The 18,123-nt window shown below is 44.1% G+C and overlaps 1 long non-coding RNA gene across 1 annotated transcript in view; it reads left to right on the top strand.

Annotated features, from left to right (window-relative positions):
• LOC130294856 (uncharacterized) overlaps positions 1-12,643 on the top strand; it is a 50,038-nt gene extending 37,395 nt beyond the window's left edge. The window contains exon 3 of the long non-coding RNA XR_008848641.1: positions 12,593-12,643. This is a non-coding gene — a long non-coding RNA (uncharacterized LOC130294856). The remainder of the gene's footprint in view (positions 1-12,592) is intronic.
• The last annotated feature ends 5,480 nt before the right edge of the window (positions 12,644-18,123 follow it).

The raw sequence follows: 18,123 nt of genomic DNA, 5'->3' as shown, positions 1-18,123 counted from the left end.
GAGAACGCTGCACCCACAGGATCGTGACTATACTTTCTACTCACACCCTAGAACATCATACAGTAGGATTGATTACATCTTTTGCTCTCACTCCCTACTTCCTGCGTTTCACTCAGCTGACATAGGGTTAATGACTATCTCCGACCACGCTCCTGTCACCTGCTCCTTCTCGATGCCCTCCTTTGTCAAACCCCATGCCTCCTGGAGGCTTAATGAATCTCTACTCCTAGATGAGTTATGTCTAAAAGACTTGCAACAGACGATCTCAAATTTCCACCGGGATCATCTACATGACACCTCTTCCCCACTAATCAAATGGGAAGCACTCAAGTGTGTCCTAAGGGGCATCCTAGTGAGACATGGGGCGAGACTTAAGAGGGCTGCTTCTGAGAAACTTTCAACACTGCTCTTGCAATTAACGACTCTTGAAGCGCAACACAAACTGTCACAACAAGACGCCACCTATAGGGACCTGATTAGGGTTCGTCAGGAACTCCTGTCCCTCTTGAACGCCAAACACCGCCACTACAAACAGGTCACAGGTAGATTGTTTTATGAGTGGAGTAATAAGTCGGGATGCCTACTAGCTAATGCCTTGAGGGAAAAGAAATCTTCCCTATATATTCCTGCCATCCGCACTGGATCCGGCTCAGTTACTCACCTGACCCCGAGCATACTGGAGGCGTTCCGTAGTTATTACACGGCCCTTTATAATCTACCCAAACCACAGGCCCTGCGTCCCTCTAATACCACATCTTTCCCCCCCTTGGAACAATATCTTTCTGACACACCTCTTCCCCGACTCTCCCCTGAAGTTATTGCCAATCTGGAGACTCCGTTCACTGCTGAGGAACTTGAACTAGCTATTTCATCCTTGCCGACGGGTAAGAGCCCGGGGCCTGATGGCTACACAGCCAAATTCTACAAGGTACTTAGGGCTGAGCTGACTTCTCCAATTCTGGCAGCCTTTAACGACATATCGGCCACCGCCGATATCCCACAATCCTTCCTGAGAGCCTACATTACAGTGATCCCCAAGGAGGGAAGAGACCCCCTCTTGTGCCCTAGCTATAGACCCATTTCCCTGATAAACTCAGACGCTAAACTGTTCGCGAAGTTAATAGCAAATAGACTGTCTGGCCACATGGGTTCCCTGATTCATCCGGATCAGGTCGGTTTCATCCAGGGCAGGGAGGCGAGAGATAACACGCTTCGTGCTTTCTCCACGATACACCATGCTCGTACTCAGCGCATACCATTGCTATTGCTGTCCCTGGATGCGGAAAAGGCGTTTGACCGGATGGACTGGGAATTCATGTCCGCCACCCTGTCCCAGATTGGCCTAGGTCCCGTTACAATGCAGCGTATTATGGCCCTGTATAGACACCCCTTTGCCCAGATCCGTGTTAATGGTCAGCTATCCGCACCTTTTGAGATTTGTAATGGCACGAGACAGGGATGCCCCCTCTCACCCCTCTTATACGTCCTATGTATGGAACACCTACTTAACGCGATTCGCAATAATCCAGATATCAGGGGATTGGCGCTGTCTCGTGACCATTACAAATGCTCGGCATTTGCGGACGACGTACTCTTGTACCTCTCTTCTCCCCTCACATCCTTGCCCTCCCTGATGGCCTCTTTGACCATGTTCTCGAATTATAGCAACTATAAGTTGAACCTCACTAAAAGCGAGGCCCTGAATGTTACCCTCTCTCCACATGATATATCCTTAATTAAATCCCTATACCCATTCAAATGGCAACCGATGGCTTTAAAGTACTTGGGTGTCCATGTGCCCACTAACCTTGCTGACACCTTCAAAGTCAATTTCCCCCCCTTATTGCAGACACTACGTAGGGACTTGGCCAGATGGGAGCGCAGGGACTTCTCCTGGCTGGGGCGGATAAATATATTCAAAATGAATGTGCTCCCCCGACTCCTATATCTATTTGCTGGGATCCCAACGCACATCCCTCGCTCATTCTTTAGGGAACTCTCTGCGCTCCAGTCAGGCTTTGTATGGGCTCGAAAGAGACCACGTATAGCTAGGAAAATACTGTGTAAACGTAAAGCCGATGGGGGACTGGCGTTGCCGGACTGCCTATCATACTATCTGGCTGCAGTCCTGGTCCGCGTACTAGATAGCTTCCAAGACGCTTCCACTAAGCTATGGGTCAGAATTGAAGGGCGCTCTAGTGGAAAAATCCCCAGGAATTTACTATGGACATTAAAACCCCACTCAATTCTCCGCTCCGCTTCCTCCTTGCCTCCTGTGATGGACTCGATCGCTAAAACATATTCGACGTATCTGGTCCATCACTCTCTGATAAGGCCGGATGGTCCGCTGACCCCCATCTTTGGTAATGAATAGTGTTGAGCGGCATAGGCCATATTCGAATTCGCGAATATTCGCGAATATATGGACGAATATTCGTCATATATTCGCGAATATTCGCATATTCGTTATATTCCCGTTTTATTTTCGCATATGCGAACATTCGCGTATGCGAAAACTATCATATGTGCATATTAGCATATACAAAATTACCATACGCGAAAATTCGCATATGCGAAAATTCACATGTGCTAATTTTCGCATATGCGAATTTTCGCGCGCCAGTCTCACACAGTAGTATTAGAGCCTTCTTTACACCACACAAGCTGGAAGCAGAGAGGGATGATCACTGTGATGTGTACTGTGAAAAAAAAAAAAAAAAACAAACGAATATTCGTAATTACGAATATATAGCGCTATATTCGCGAAATTCGCGAATTCGCGAATATGCGATATTCGCGAATAATATTCGAATTGCGAATATTCGTGAGCAACACTAGTAATGAAGCCTTCCCCCCGACCCTCTCTTCCGCTACATTCCTATCCTTCCGTAGATCGGAGGGAGCCACTTTTTCCTCTACCATCACGCGAGATAACTTGAAACCCCTCCCGGACATATTAGGTGAAACACCACACTCTATATTACACACCTTCCAATATAACCAGTTGAGGCACTTCTATCATTCCAATAATGTCTCCCTCAGTCTTCATAGAGAGCTCACTGCTTTTGAAAACTTATGCACTGCCTCCAATACTGTTCCCCACGCTGTGAGCGTGTTATATTCATTGCTCTTGAATATAGATTCCTCTACTCCTTTGCCCTTCAAGACAGCTTGGGAGAGGGAATTAGGCAGTGAGCTCTCGGATGTTGATTGGCGTGGAGCCTTGACCCTCTGTCATAGATCTTCCATCTCCTGCAGATTACACGAGACTAACTATAAAATCATCTCCCGTTGGTACAGAGTGCCTGCTCTTCTCTCCCGTATATACCCCTCTGTCTCGGACTCTTGCTGGAGATGCGGAAATCGAGGGGGTACTATGACCCATATATGGTTGTCTTGCCCCCAACTCGACAACTTTTGGACCTCCGTCTTGGACACGATCCACATACTCACTTCCCTCGCCCTCCCACGAAACCCGACTACCCTACTGCTCTCGATCCTCCCGCGAGATGCACCAAAACTTGCTATCAAACTAACACACTTTTTACTGATGTCTGCCAGATCAGTAATCCCTAGGCTCTGGAAGTCCTCTGTAACTCCCACCCATTCATCTTGGCTTAGGGAAGTCTCACACATCTGTAGAATGGAGGAGCTCCTGGCTGACTCCAGGCGCCAATACACCAAATTTCACGAAATATGGGCTCCCTGGCTAGCTTATGTGTCCTCACCTGATTTCAGAACCCTTCACCTGGGTGACTAGAGGAGGGATCGATGGATGGGGACCAGTCTGGAGAGGTATTTGCACCGCAAGAGAATCTCACTAAGCTACTTTCAAACCTTTTAGATCTATCTACTCACTTCCTTGTCTTTCTTTTCAGTTCTTCTCTCCTCCTCTCTCTCTACCTTCCTCCCCCTCGGGTCACTTCTCGACCTGCTTGTCTTCTTCTGCCTATCTTCTTCCCTCCCCTCATGCACCTACCACTTCCCTTCCCTCTTTCTCCTCTCCCTTTCTTCTTTCCCTCCCTCCCCTCCCCTTTCCTCTCCCCTTCCTCCTCCGACCCTTGCAACCTTCTTAAGCTCAGACTTGCTTCCGATATGCATCTGCTTCATTTCTATACTTGTTCCACGACTAAATACAAGTGCTATATATGTTGATTACTTAAAGCCTCAGTGTTACGTGCTGACTTAGATGGAGTTTCTCTCTCATGACTGCCACTGCCACGGACATGCGTAGTTTCTGTTTGATTGCATTAATTGTGGAAGCACGTTTTGGATACCATGAGGCGATGCTGTAACAAGTGCCTATAGTATACTACTCTTGCTTAGCTCGTTATTTCCAATGCTGTATGTGCCTTTACTTGCTGGCAAGACTTTCTCTTGCTTCTTTGCCATTGTTGTGATTGATATTTACTTAATAAAAATGTTATTCTGTAAAAAAAAAAAAATCAAATCACACCCTTTTTCCCATTTTTGAGAAAATAATAAATATTTGAAATGGCTGCGTGTGGAATGATCTGCCTATTAACATATAATAATATTGATCCTGTATGCTGAATGACATAAATGAAAAAAAGAAAAAAAAACTGAAACGTGACCATAAAGTGGCAGGCCATATAAGTGACAATAGTTACTTCTAGCAATTTACAGGTGACATTGTCTTAGAGTAAATCAAAGAGGGCATCTTCTAAGTGAATAACAGGGGACGTCGTCTCTAAGTGAATCACAGGGGACGTCGTCTCTAAGTGAATCACAGAGGGCATCTTCTCTGATCGGAGTCGTTGACTTGTAAAGAAAATTGCATTTTGTAATTTCAGGTATCTCTGGGTATATGCAATAATGGGTTCTTTGAAGACTGTTATTTTACAAGGCAATGATTATATTTCTTTGTGCAATGTTGTATATTATGGATATATGTACTCTGCATTTTTATGGATTCTCTCTAATTGTTTATGAAAGCCTAACTAATATTCTAATATATGCAGTTTGCACAGTTTGCATATGTATTTTAACATTAGTATACAAACTATTAGCCAGCCTTTTCTATAGATTTTACATATATAAGGTATTTATCAAGACCATGCAAACTGAAGCTAAATGTGTAGATATTGTTGTATACAAATACAATAAAATTTGAGAATGGGATTTTCATGCAGTACAAAAAGTGAAGGCATCTTCACATACCAGAGCTGAAATGCTTCAGTTGTCTTAGGGTCATGTTGATAAGATTTGAAGGAATTGCTATTCTCTTGCTGTCTGTCAGTTTTACTTCATGTAAGATGTTTTTCTTTTTTTTTTATTCTTCTACTTTTGAACCTTTATAACATTCCTTCCAAGAAGCAGAGTTACACTCATGTTCATGTCAACCTGTCATCGGTATATGATGCATTGATGATCCACAACGTAGCAGCAACATTGTGTGTAGGCTCCATTTATACAAAAGTTTCTACCATCAGAAAATCATAGATTGTAGCTTTGCTTTGTTTTGTCTTTAAAGGTGTATTCCAGGAAAAAACTTTTTTCTATATCAACTGGCTCCAGAAAGTTAAACAGATTTGTAAATTATGTAGGAAAAAGTTGTATAACCAATCCTTCAAGGATTTTACCCCCAAAAAGGTACACAATGATATTTAAATCAAATATTGTAGGAATACTTCAATTATGATTAATAATTTTTATTGTTAAACATTTATAAAACAATATAATAACAATAATAATAATATCCTGGCACAGATATATAAAAAAAAGGTGAGAATCCACTGGGCCCTAGTGGTATTAATCACCAAAAACTTTATATTAAGGCAACCATATGGTATATGATAGAGATTGCTATATATCCCAGTCTGGAAAAATATGTTCAAAAGTCCTCTTCAATATGGCTAGTAAAAAAAGAACTTTTGCATTGGATATTGTAGCAAGTAAAATATGTTATGATAAATAATGTAACATGGATATTGTTACTTGTTGCAGTCTTTGAACTGTAATAGTCTTTTAGATGAGCCGTATAGAACACTGCTGGTACAATATATCTCACCCGCTCCTGGTAGATGTTGTCCTCTCCGCTCACCACACGCCGGCAGCCCTGGCACAGGGCTGGCACTGATGGTAGGATGGACCTGTGCAGGGGTGCGTTTGGCACAACGTCCCCAATAGCCTCCGTACTGCTCCTGTGTTGTTACTTACAGGGCGGGCACAGCGTTGGCGTCCCTCGTGGTGAATGTGATGAAGTCTCAGGGCGGATGGATAGAGGGATCTCTCCTGGCAGGTTCAGGCTGGAGCAAAACACAGTGAAGATCCGGACCGGACCGTGGCTGCAGTGGTTGCCGGTTTCAATGGATAGTAAAATGCGGTGCCAGGTTCACACCATGAGTATATTGCAAGGTGCGATAATTGATATAACTTTGTCTTAGATGCGTTTCAGGGTTCTTCTGCTATATATCGCACAACCCTTTCTTCAGTAGGAATTCAGATAAATGTATATTGAAGCTTAACCTGTAGGTCACTTTTATACGGTGGTTCACATTTGAATCCAATTCATCAAGAGTCAGAGCTAATATCTGGCCTGGATTACACATCTAGATGCCATTATATTATATTCTTATAACAGTATCTATGGTCAAATTCACATTGGGCCATAGTATTTTTGTATCCTAGTTAATATATACATATACATAACGGGGAAAGCAGTTAATAGCAGCCTATATTGAATATCTATGAACATACTAAAATATAATAAAATAAAATATATTTAAAATATACATATATACCCTAAATAAAATTAGATTGGAGATCATACACTTACACGTCTAATTTTTATTATAGAAAATCTATAAATGAATAAAAGAACTACATATTGCAAAAATATATCACATATGTGTACAAATATAAAATAGAATAAAATAAAATAAAATGAAAAATAATAAAATGAAAAATAAAAAATTTAAATAAGTATAAAATTAAATAAAAATGAAAATAAAAATAAAATAAAAATAAAATAAAAATACATAATATAAAATATAAAAGTAATAATAATGATAAAAATAAATAAAAATAAATATAAAAATAATAATGAAAATGAAAATAAAAAATATCAAATAAATATGACAAAGTGGACAATAATATAGGGGATGGAGATAACTCCTTTTGTGAAAATGAGAGGGGTTGAGTCGCCTCCAATGGGCGCTTCACTATAATTTACAGAGGCGCACAATGGTCGCGAAGCAAACCCCCTCAAAGAAAACCAAATAATTCAAGACTGGAATTAAGACCATTAGGTTCCAGAGTGCCAAACTCAAATATCTTCTTGCTTTCAGCTTTTGACATTTGGATCATATAGCTTTCACCTCTCCAATTGGGTCTGACAGTTTGGAAACCTATGTATGTTAAACTTGATGGATCCTTTTTATGAAATTTAGTGAAGTGTACTGATAAGGGATGCTTTTGGTCTCCTCTTTTGATGTTATTAATATGCTCAGCAATTCTCATTTTTAATGGTCTTTTCGTTCTGCCAACATATTTTTTATTGCAACCGCATTTCAGTATATACAATACACCTTTTGAGGTGCAAGTGATATATTCATTTATAATCCATTTGAAATCATTACTTGAAAATGTTATTTCAGAGGTTTTTCTGGGTCCTATAGTGTTTTTACAGTTGTTACACTGTCCACAATGATAAAAACCCTTTATGGCCAACCATGTCTCACTTCCTTTTTGTTTTACAGGGGGTTTTTATAGAGGGTGCTATTATTAACCCTAGATTGAGTGCTTTTTTTTAATGAACTTCTGCTGGGTGTTCTGGTACAAGAGTTCCAATTGTTTTGTCTTCTTTTATAATTTCCCAGTGTTTAGAAATAATATTTTCTACTTTTTTATAATGTCCATTGAAGGGTAAGATTATTTTCAAATTTGAGACAGAATTTTTATCTTTTTGTGAATATGGTTCAAAAAACTTACTTCTATCCATTTGTTTTACCTTCTCCAATGAAGTTTCTAATGTTTCATCTGAATAACCTTTTTCTTTAAATTGAGATGTTAAATGATTGGCCTCCTCGAGAAATTTTTTGTCTTCCGTACAGTTACGCTTTAAGCGTCGAGATTTGTAAATTATTTCTGTTAAAAAAATCTTAATCCTTTCAGTACTTATGAGCTACTGAAGTTGAGTTGTTTTTCTCTGTTTAAGTGCTCTCTCATGACAAGTGTCTCGGGGACCGCCCAGTTTAGAAGCAAATCCCCAAAGCAAACCTCTTCTACTCTGTGCAGTTCCCGAGTCAAGCGGAGATGTCAGCAGAGAGCACTGTTGCCAGACAGAAAACAACATCTCAACTTCAGCAGCTGATAATTATTGAAAGGATTAAGATTTTTTAATAGAAGTAATTTACAAATCTGTTTAACTTTCTGGAGCCAGTTGATATAGAAGAAAATGTTTTTTTCTCCTGGAATACCCCTTTAACTGGCATAGTTGCGGCCACCAAATGTAACCTCTCTCTACAAGGGCGCTTGTTGGAATACATAATAAAGATAAGGACTGCTTATACATTTCCCAAGTCCTTTCTAGTCTTCATACACTGCCCATTGCTAATGTTATGAGAATTGATATATTTCTGCCAGCTTGGTATTTTGGATACACCACATTGTTGTGCCAAGTATGCTAGATCACAATATTATTGGAAACAATGTGAACCTGTAGGGGGTTACTACTATTAATACCTAAGGGGGCTGCTACTATTCATACCTAAGGGGGCTACTGATTACTACCTGAGGGGGCTACTAAATAGTACTGATTACCAGGGCTGCCATCAGAAATTTTGGGGCCCCTTACACAGCTCAAAGTCTGGGCGTCCGTCCTCCCAACCTCTTGTAGCCTTCCCCATCATCCATAAAAAAATTTTTAAACACAGGACAAGAAAAACAAGAGCCAGTGAGTTCAATGAGGAAGGAAGGAGGAAATATCACCATACATATTACCATCAGATCATACTGTTACTGATCAAAGCCTGTATACTACAGAGCTTAAAGGGCTACTCCCCTACCTTACTTCTAATCCCTTGCAATATATATACCATAGTGTCCTGCAATTGCAATGCCTGTTTTATACTGGCCGTGGTTTTGGCAGCAAGACATTGATTACAGGTTCCCTTTAGCTGTAAGTAACTATATTGAAATATACTTTATTAACCTCTTAACGACCAAGGACGTAAATGTACGTCCCGGTTCGGTGATACTTCGGAGCGATGCTTGGGTCATGTACATCAGGTCCCGGCTGCGGATAGCAGCTAGGGACCCGCCGGTAATGGCCGACATCCGCAATTACGCGGATGTCTGCCATTAACCCTTCAGATGCTGTGATCTATACAGATCACGGCATCTGCGTCAGCGCGACTACATTTTATGCTGATCTGATCGCCCGCGGCACATCCGTTTGCCCGCAATCTTATTTTTTCTATATATGCAAATGTGGCTGTAACTGGCATGGGCGGGGTTTTCAGTAGCCTAGTGGCACTGTGACGTCAGCTCCGCCCATCCACAGCACCGCCTGCTTATGAATATTCATCCCCCCTCCCTCTGGCTCTCCCTCTCCCCGCCGCTCCTAAATGGTCTTCACTGCGCATGTCAGGAAGTGGCACCTGCGCAGTGAAGACCAGTTAGGGGCGGTAGGGAGGGGAGCTGGAGGGAGGGGGGATGAATATTCATAAGTGGGCGGTGCTGTGGAAGGGCAGCATTAACGTCACAGGCTACTGAAAACCCTACCCGTGCCAGTTACAGCCACATTTGTATATATAGAAAAAATAAGATTGCGGTCGAATGGCCAGACAGATCCGGGCACGGTAGGGATCATAAAACCGTCAGTACCTGTGGTTAGAGCAGGAGTGAACATGTGACAGTTTTCCTTCAAGGTCAAAATGGGCTTGGTCCTTAAGGGGTTACAAGACAATAACTTGAATTGCAAAAAAAAAAAAAAGAGAAGCAAAGTGCCGCCTCCCTCAGGGGGAGTAGTAACAGCAGATATTCACTCCCAAGACCATCCTCCCCTCCTTATAACAGGTCTGCCCTCTCCAGCCCCCCCTCCTTACTCACACATAGCAGGACTCTTTGCCCCCCCCCCTATCCAGTCCCCCTCACACATAGCAGGACACTCAGCCCCCCTTCAACACATAGTAATAAGATCAGGTTACTGCAGCTCTGCTTATATTCACAATTACAATGCATTGCTTTTTGCTCTGTGTCACGGTGTGTTCAGGTACATCTGATCAGTGGGGTGGGGGGGGGGGGGGGGTGTCAGGTGTCGGACCCTGACTGATCAGATTTTGCCCAGAAACTCCTTTACCTTGTATATGTACAATAGTTATGTACAGTATATATCTGGAGATTAATTTCTCCATTTATATTGCAAGACTTTTTTTGCACATCCCAGCAACATAAATCTACACCCTAGAATGGATTAATCATTTATGATTTTATGCTCCAGTGAGAGAAAAAATGTGCAATGCCTATGACAGATACAAGCCTTCACTTCATGGCCAAACAAACAGGCTCCCTCTCCACTGGTGATGGAATTTGCCATCAGAATTGGCAGAATCTCCAGCATACTGCTGCATTTTAAAGGGAACCTGTTATCAGTTTTGTCATGTGTAATGATGCTGTAGGACATGTAAATAACATCCTGCACATGCCCTTTTTTAAAACATCCCTTTATTATTCCGAGAGAAAAAGTACTTTTAGTGCAGTGTAGGCACTATGTCAATCTCATATCTGAAGTCACTTGAATGGGCCTGTAGTCTTGCTGAGTCTTCCTGAGTGCCTACTCCCATTTTGAAAGTAGTAGAGAGTCGGCACTTGTAAAAGTGGTGGTGCACGTGGACCAGGGGTGCAAATAATAGGTAGAAGAAATCCCGGCACTCACTGGGTATGCTGAATCATAGTAGTTTATTAATACATATGCAAGGTAATGCAAGATAGCGACTCGCAGGACGCGTTTCGGCCAGGTGGCCTTTGTCAACTGGTCTACCTGTTAAGGTTCACAGGTGTACATGTGGCCTCCATGGACTCTATCCTGTCACCCCTGTCTATCACACTGGAAACATGCCTTACCCCTTTGATTAAAAATACCACTGCCTTTTTACTTGACACCTCACATTTTTTAGAGGTGGTAAAAGGCTTACACAATATCTCTGAAAATATGTGGTTAGTTACTATAGATGTTGTTAGCCTCTACACGTCTATTGAGCATGAAAAGGGAATAGAGTCCACTGGATGGCTACTAGAATCTAGTGATTTCAGCCCACAACAGAAAGATTTTTTTTATTGGGACTATTGAGGCTTGTCCTGTTTGAGAATTATTTCATGTATGGTGACAACTTTTTCTTACAGCAACGCGGATTGGTGATGGGCGCGAACGTGGCCCCTCCCTATGAAAACGCTTATATGGCTCATTTTGAGAATCTTTTTATCTATACCAATACATTTTTTTCACAACATGTTAGATGTTGGAAATGATATATAGACGATATTTTTTGTGTTTGGGACGTTCTACCCTTGATCTGTTTCTGGACTTCATGAATAATATCAGGAGTGAATTACAGTTCACCATGTCATGCAGCCAGGAAAGCATTAACTTCCTGGACACACTGGTTGTTAAAAATGGCAAGGGCGATCTTGAGACTGATCTCTACAGAAAGCCCATTGATCGGAATAGTCTACTCCACTTCTCCAGCTCACACCCCAGTTCGTTAAAGAAATCCCTCCCGAGAGCACAGTGACAAAGGGTGGAGAGGATTGTACATGATCCACAAAAGAGGGATGTGAGACTGCGGGAATTGGAGGACAAATTCCGCGAGAGGGGTTACCCAGAAACTGTCCTGGAGGCAGCTAAAATACCTTCCACTAGGGTTGCCTCAACCAACCCTAGGATTCCCTTTGTAAAAAATTAACATCCCCTCTCTTATAAGGTGGACAATGGGATCAAAAAATATTGGTATCTCCTTAATAGATCTTACCCTCAGATTGCCGAATTTGAAAACCCTCCCCTTATCTGCAACAAAAGAGCACCTAACTTACGTGATAAATTAATTAAGGCAGATATAGGGTCAACTAAAATTTTGCTACGACAAACCTTTTTACAAAGTAAAAAGAATGGCACATACCCATGTCTGCACTGTACAACATCCACATAGCGGCGAAAACATTAAAATTTGATCTTTTTACACGTGTGTCCAAGAATGTCATCTATACCATCAAGCGTCCGTGCGGTCTCCTATACATTGGGGAAACTACCCAGCGTGTGGGGGACCGCATTAACAGACACAAATCCACAATCCGTTGCAAAAACCTTTTGTTTCCCATCCCTTTCCACTTTGACAAAATGGGTCACAATATCTCACAACTGAGATTCCAGGTCATAGATCATGTTGATAAACCACGAAGGGGAGGTAACATCAAAAAACTCCTACTCAAAAAGGAAACATACTGGATACACCGCCTCAGTACTATTGAACCTAGGGGTCTTAATAGGGACTATGAAATTAGTCAAATTCTATAAAATGTCATTGCATATATTGTTGTTTTTTTAACTGATTATGTCTCCTTCTTTTTTTAGAGACCACATTGATACTCCTTCTTCTTGTCACTCATCACTGCAAGCATAGAGCACGGTCAGAATGATTCCAAATGAATCTCTATATAGTCAAAGTACAGATCTTTTGCTTCCTCTTGATGACTATTGCATATAATGTAATTTATGCTGCTCCATTATTATTGCTATACTTTTGCTTACTTTGCCTATGAATGCATTATTTATTTTCATTTTATGTTAGATGCAGTCTCCTCCCGGCCCAGCCTTCAGGTGTTTTCACCTATGAGCCGGAAGGGGAGGGCTTCCTCTCTGTATTTATGTACACCTGTGAACCTTAACAGGTAAAATCAGTTGACAAAGGCCACCTGGCCGAAACGCGTCCTGCGAGTCACTATCTTGCATTACCTTGCATATGGATTAATAAACTACTATGGTTCAGCATACCCAGTGAGTGCCGGGATTTCTTCTACCTATTACCTACTCCCATTTTAACTTGATTGAAATTTCCTTGGATATCGGCTTTTGTTGACTCTCTTCACTATCCCAGTCTGGGCCTGATCAGTGCCCCATGCACATTGCGCATGTGGTGGATCCTGCAGGACTTTGCAAATGATTTTGTCATGGCACCCTTGCCCATTTCAGACTGTGAACAGTCAACATGAGATTTCAGCTAGTGTGGGCATCAAATGCCTAAGGGAATAGAGAAGAATGAGAACAGGGAAACGAGTAGGCTTCAGGCTCCTTCTGGTGAATCCATGTATACAATGTACATAACTACTACAGTAAAAATACTTTTAGGTTGGCCGCAATGAAAAAGTTCATACAGTAGCATAAACAGTATGGTTGAAAAAAGACATATGTCCATCAAATTTAACCAAGGTGGTAGAGACAAGGGATACTGGAGGATGAAGGGGAGAGGATGCTATGTTTCTTCATATACATTAATGTTATTTTGTTTTGGGAACATATCTAACCCTGTTTTGAAGCCCTCAACTGTTTTTGCTGTGACCAGTTCCTGAGGTAGAGTGTTCCATGAATTCACAGTTCTTATAGTAAAGAAGGATTATCGTCCCTGGAGACTAAACTTTTTTTTTCCAGATGGAGGCAGAGCCCCTTTGTCTTTTGTGGGGGTTTTACCTCAAATTGTATTTGTTATGATTCGGCTGGCTGGAGGTGGATCCTCTGTGTCAGAGAGGGATTGGCGTGGACCGTACCGGTGGACCGGTTCTAAGTTGCTACTGGTACTCACCAGAGCACGCTTTCTCTGGCACAAGGCAACAAGATCCGGCAAAGCAGTGAAGGGGAAGTGAGGTTATATGAGCAGGGAGCAGGTGGAGGCTAATTAGACTGATTGGGCCAGGCACCAATCATTGGTGCACTGGCCCTTTAAATCTTAGAGAGCTGGCGCGCGCGTGCCCTAGAGAACGGAGCCGCGTGCGCCAGAACGTGACAGCCGGGGACCGGGACGGGTAAGTGGCTTGGGATGCGATTCGTGAGTGGGCGCGTCCCGCTATGCGAATCGCATCCCCATCGTTAATGTCAGTGCAGCGCTCCCGGTCAGCGGGTCTGATCGGGCGCTGCAGAGAGGAGAACGCCACGAGCGCTCCGGGGAGGAGCAGGGACCCGGAGTGCTCGGCGTAACAGTCGCCCCTCTTGGGTCTCCCCCTCTTTTTGTCTCCTTGTCCCTTCAAATGAGACGAGAACATAGGGGATGACTCTTGAGTCTCCTTCCGGAAAAAAAAGAAGTCCTGGGTAGCTACATCAGCGGCAGGTAATCCAGAAGAAGTGGGAATGGGGAGGGGGGGCAGAGGGTGAAGCTTGTCACGGGGCAGTCCACCAAGAAATGTTCGGTACTAGCGCAGTACAGACATAAATTTTTATCTCTGCGGCGAGTCCTCTCTTCATGGGTCAGACGAGACCGATCCACTTGCATAGCCTCCTCGACGGGAGGCACAGGGGTAGATTGCAAAGGATACTGGGAGAGAGGTGCCCAGAGATCAAGGTCCTTTTCCTGGCGGAGCTCCTGGTGTCTTTCAGAAAAACGCTTGTCGATGCAGGTGGCCAAAAGGATAAGTTCAGACAGGTTAGCTGGAATTTCTCATGCGGGCAGTACATCTTTGATGTTGCTGGATAAGCCTTTCTTGAAGGTCGTGCAGAGGGCCTCATTGTTCCAGGCTAGCTCAGAGACAAGGGTACGAAACTGGATGGCGTGTTCGCCTACGGAAGAAGTTCCTTGGACTAGGTTCAGCAGAGCAGTCTCGGCAGAGGAGGCCTGGGCTGGCTCTTCGAAGACACTACGGACTTCAGCGAAGAAGGACTGTACTGTGGCTGTGACAGGATCATTGCGGTCCCAGAGCGGTGTGGCCCAAGACAAGGCCTTTCCAGACAGAAGACTAGCTACGAAAGCCACCATAGACCGTTCTGTAGGAAATTGGTCCGACAACATCTCCATATGTAGGGAACATTGAGACAGGAAACCACGGCAGAGTCTAGAGTCCCCATCAAATTTGTCCAGCAGGGACAAGTGGAGGCTAGGAGCGGGCACTCGCTGCGGAGGAGGTGCAGGAGCTGGCGGAGGAGATGGTTGCTGCTGTAGCAGTGGCAGAAGTTGCTGTAGCATGGCAGTCAACTGCGACAGCTGCTGTCCTTGTTGGGCGATTTGCTGAGATTGCTGGGCGACCACCATGGGTAGGTCAGCGAGACTTGGCAGTGGCACCTCAGCGGGATCCATGGCCGGATCTACTGTTATGATTCGGCTGGCTGGAGGTGGATCCTCTGTGTCAGAGAGGGATTGGCGTGGACCGTACCGGTGGATCGGTTCTAAGTTGCTACTGGTATTCACCAGAGCCCGCCGCAAAGCGGGATGGTCTTGCTGCAGTGGTAGCAACCAGGTCGTATCCACCGGTAATGGCTCAACCTCTCTGACTGCTGAGACAGGCACGGTACAAAAGCACATCCAAGAGCAAGGTCGGACGTAGCAGAAGGTAAGGGCAGGCAGCAAGGGTCGTAGTCAGGGGCAACAGCAGAAGGTCTGGAACACAGGCTTGGGACATACACTAAACGCTTTCTCTGGCACAAGGCAACAAGATCCTGCAAAGCAGTGAAGGGGAAGTGAGGTTATATGAGCAGGGAGCAGGTGGAGGCTAATTAGACTGATTGGGCCAGGCACCAATCATTGGTGCACTGGCCCTGTAAATCTTAGAGAGCTGGCGCGCGCGCGCCCTAGAGAGCGGAGCCGCGCGCGCCAGAACGTGACAGCCGGGGACCGGGACGGGTAAGTGGCTTGGGATGCGATTCGCGAGCGGGCGCATCCCGCTATGCGAATCACATCCCCATCGTGAATGTCAGTGCAGCGCTCCCGGTCAGCGGGTCTTACCGGGGCGCTGCAGAGAGGAGAACGCCGCGAGCGCTCCGGGTCCCTGCTCCTCCCCGGAGCGCTCGCGGCGTTCTCCTCTCTGCAGCGCCCCGGTCAGACCCGCTGACCGGGAGCGCTGCACTGACATTCACGATGGGGATGCGATTCGCACAACAGTGTTTAGACACAAACATTCTGCCAACAGGTTCCCTCACCATAAATACAATGTCAGTGGGTAAACCTTTGAGTAGAATTGCTGTGTAAAACACACATTTGAAAATGAATGGATTAAAATTTGCTACACATAAGTTACACTTAGAACAGGGGTCTCAAACTGGTGGCCCTCCAGATGTTGCAAAACTTCAACTCCCAGCATGCCTAGTCATGCCCAGACTGCCATTGGCTCTAGAAAACGGCTGTCGGGCATGCTGGGAGCTGAAGTTTTGCATCATCTGGAGGGCCACCAGTTTGAGACCCCTGACTTAGAAGGAATTGCTCTCACAATGTCAGCTTTGTGTAATGCTCACTGAGTGGGAGAGCAGAATAATTTCCAGATGGTCAATCAGAGATTTTCTGGACATCTGTGTGACTCACATCTCTGCAGATGTCCGGATTCCTAGAAGTCAGCCGCTAAAATGCTATTTTTTACTTGTAAATATATTTCCACTTTGCTATCTAGACTGGAAATATACTTGAAAGACAGCAACCAACCTCTATGGACACTGCCAATTCGAATCACGAGTTTTCATTAAAGAATGTAACTTTTTGAAATTTTGTTCAGGAACTGAATTTGCATGACATTGGAATGAAATGAGAAGAATTCAAGATATCTACACAATCTGCTATTATTTTACAATTTATGATGTATTGGTTATAGCTAAATGAGAACTATTGTGCAGGGAAAATGTATCCACTATCCAAAGCATAGGGGATAAGTTTTAGATTGCCGGTGGTCTAGCCCCCGCCCCCCCCCCCCCGCAATCTCCTGCACAGGACCCCGGCTCTCCCTGGGAATAGAGCTTGTCGACCCCCACAGGAAGCGGTAGTAGACAAGCCCTGCTACTTTGTACAGGAATCAACACGCTTCGTTCACGACGAGAACCGGAGTCCTGTGCAGGAGATTGCAGGGAGTCCCAGCGGACGGATCTCCCGTGATCAAACACTTATTCCCTATTCTATGGATAGGTGATAGGTTGCCGGGCACAATAGTTCTGCTTTAATGAATAAATTAATATACTGTGCACTTCACTTGGGTTGTGATCCAGTGTAATGAGCCAAGGTGAGAAAAAGAGTCTTTGAAGCTGCTTAGGAGCCTCTGGAGTGGGAGCCATGAATCAGCCTAGGCCAACAGTGAATCTAGCAATATAGAGGCAAGAATAGACTGAACTCAAATAATAATAAATGGGACCAAGTCTGAAATATGCAAGGTCAGCACAGATGAAATCTATTAAAAGACTGGCACAGCTTACCCCTCCCCATAGAAGAATCATAAACTTTGTTTATGTATAAAGTTCATGTATATGGAAGGGGGGGGGGATAGTTGTCAGTGAAAGTGTATGGACACCTATAGCTTAGGCATGAGTGGTTATACAGTACACATATCATAAGTGCAGCCTGTAGAAAACAGTGGGCCACTACCACCTTAACAATATACACAAACAAACAGACTGTTTGCAAGGGACTTTGAAAATGATTTGCATGTCTGATATTTTTCTGATGGATTGACATGTCTGTGAGTAATTTTTTCTTCTATTCAATATGAGTGTTATGATTCGGCTGGCTGGAGGTGGATCCTCTGTGTCAGAGAGGGATTGGCGTGGACCGTACCGGTGGACCGGTTCTAAGTTGCTACTGGTACTCACCAGAGCCCGCTGCAAAGCGGGATGGTCTTGCTGCGGCGGTAGCAACCAGGTCGTATCCACCGGTAACGGCTCAACCTCTCTGACTGCTGAGACAGGCGTGGTACAAAAGGACAAGGCAAGAGCAAGGTCGGACGTAGCAGAAGGTCAGGGCAGGCAGCAAGGGTCGTAGTCAGGGGCAACAGCAGAAGGTCTGGAACACAGGCTTGGGACATACACTAAACGCTTTCTCTGGCACAAGGCAACAAGATCCGGCAAAGCAGTGAAGGGGAAGGGAGGTTATATGAGCAGGGAGCAGGTGGAGGCTAATTAGACTGATTGGGCCAGGCACCAATCATTGG

The sequence above is a fragment of the Hyla sarda genome, chromosome 11, assembly GCF_029499605.1.
Source record: "Hyla sarda isolate aHylSar1 chromosome 11, aHylSar1.hap1, whole genome shotgun sequence".
Lineage (NCBI taxonomy): Eukaryota > Metazoa > Chordata > Amphibia > Anura > Hylidae > Hyla > Hyla sarda.
This window is presented reverse-complemented; position numbering and strand designations above follow the sequence as displayed.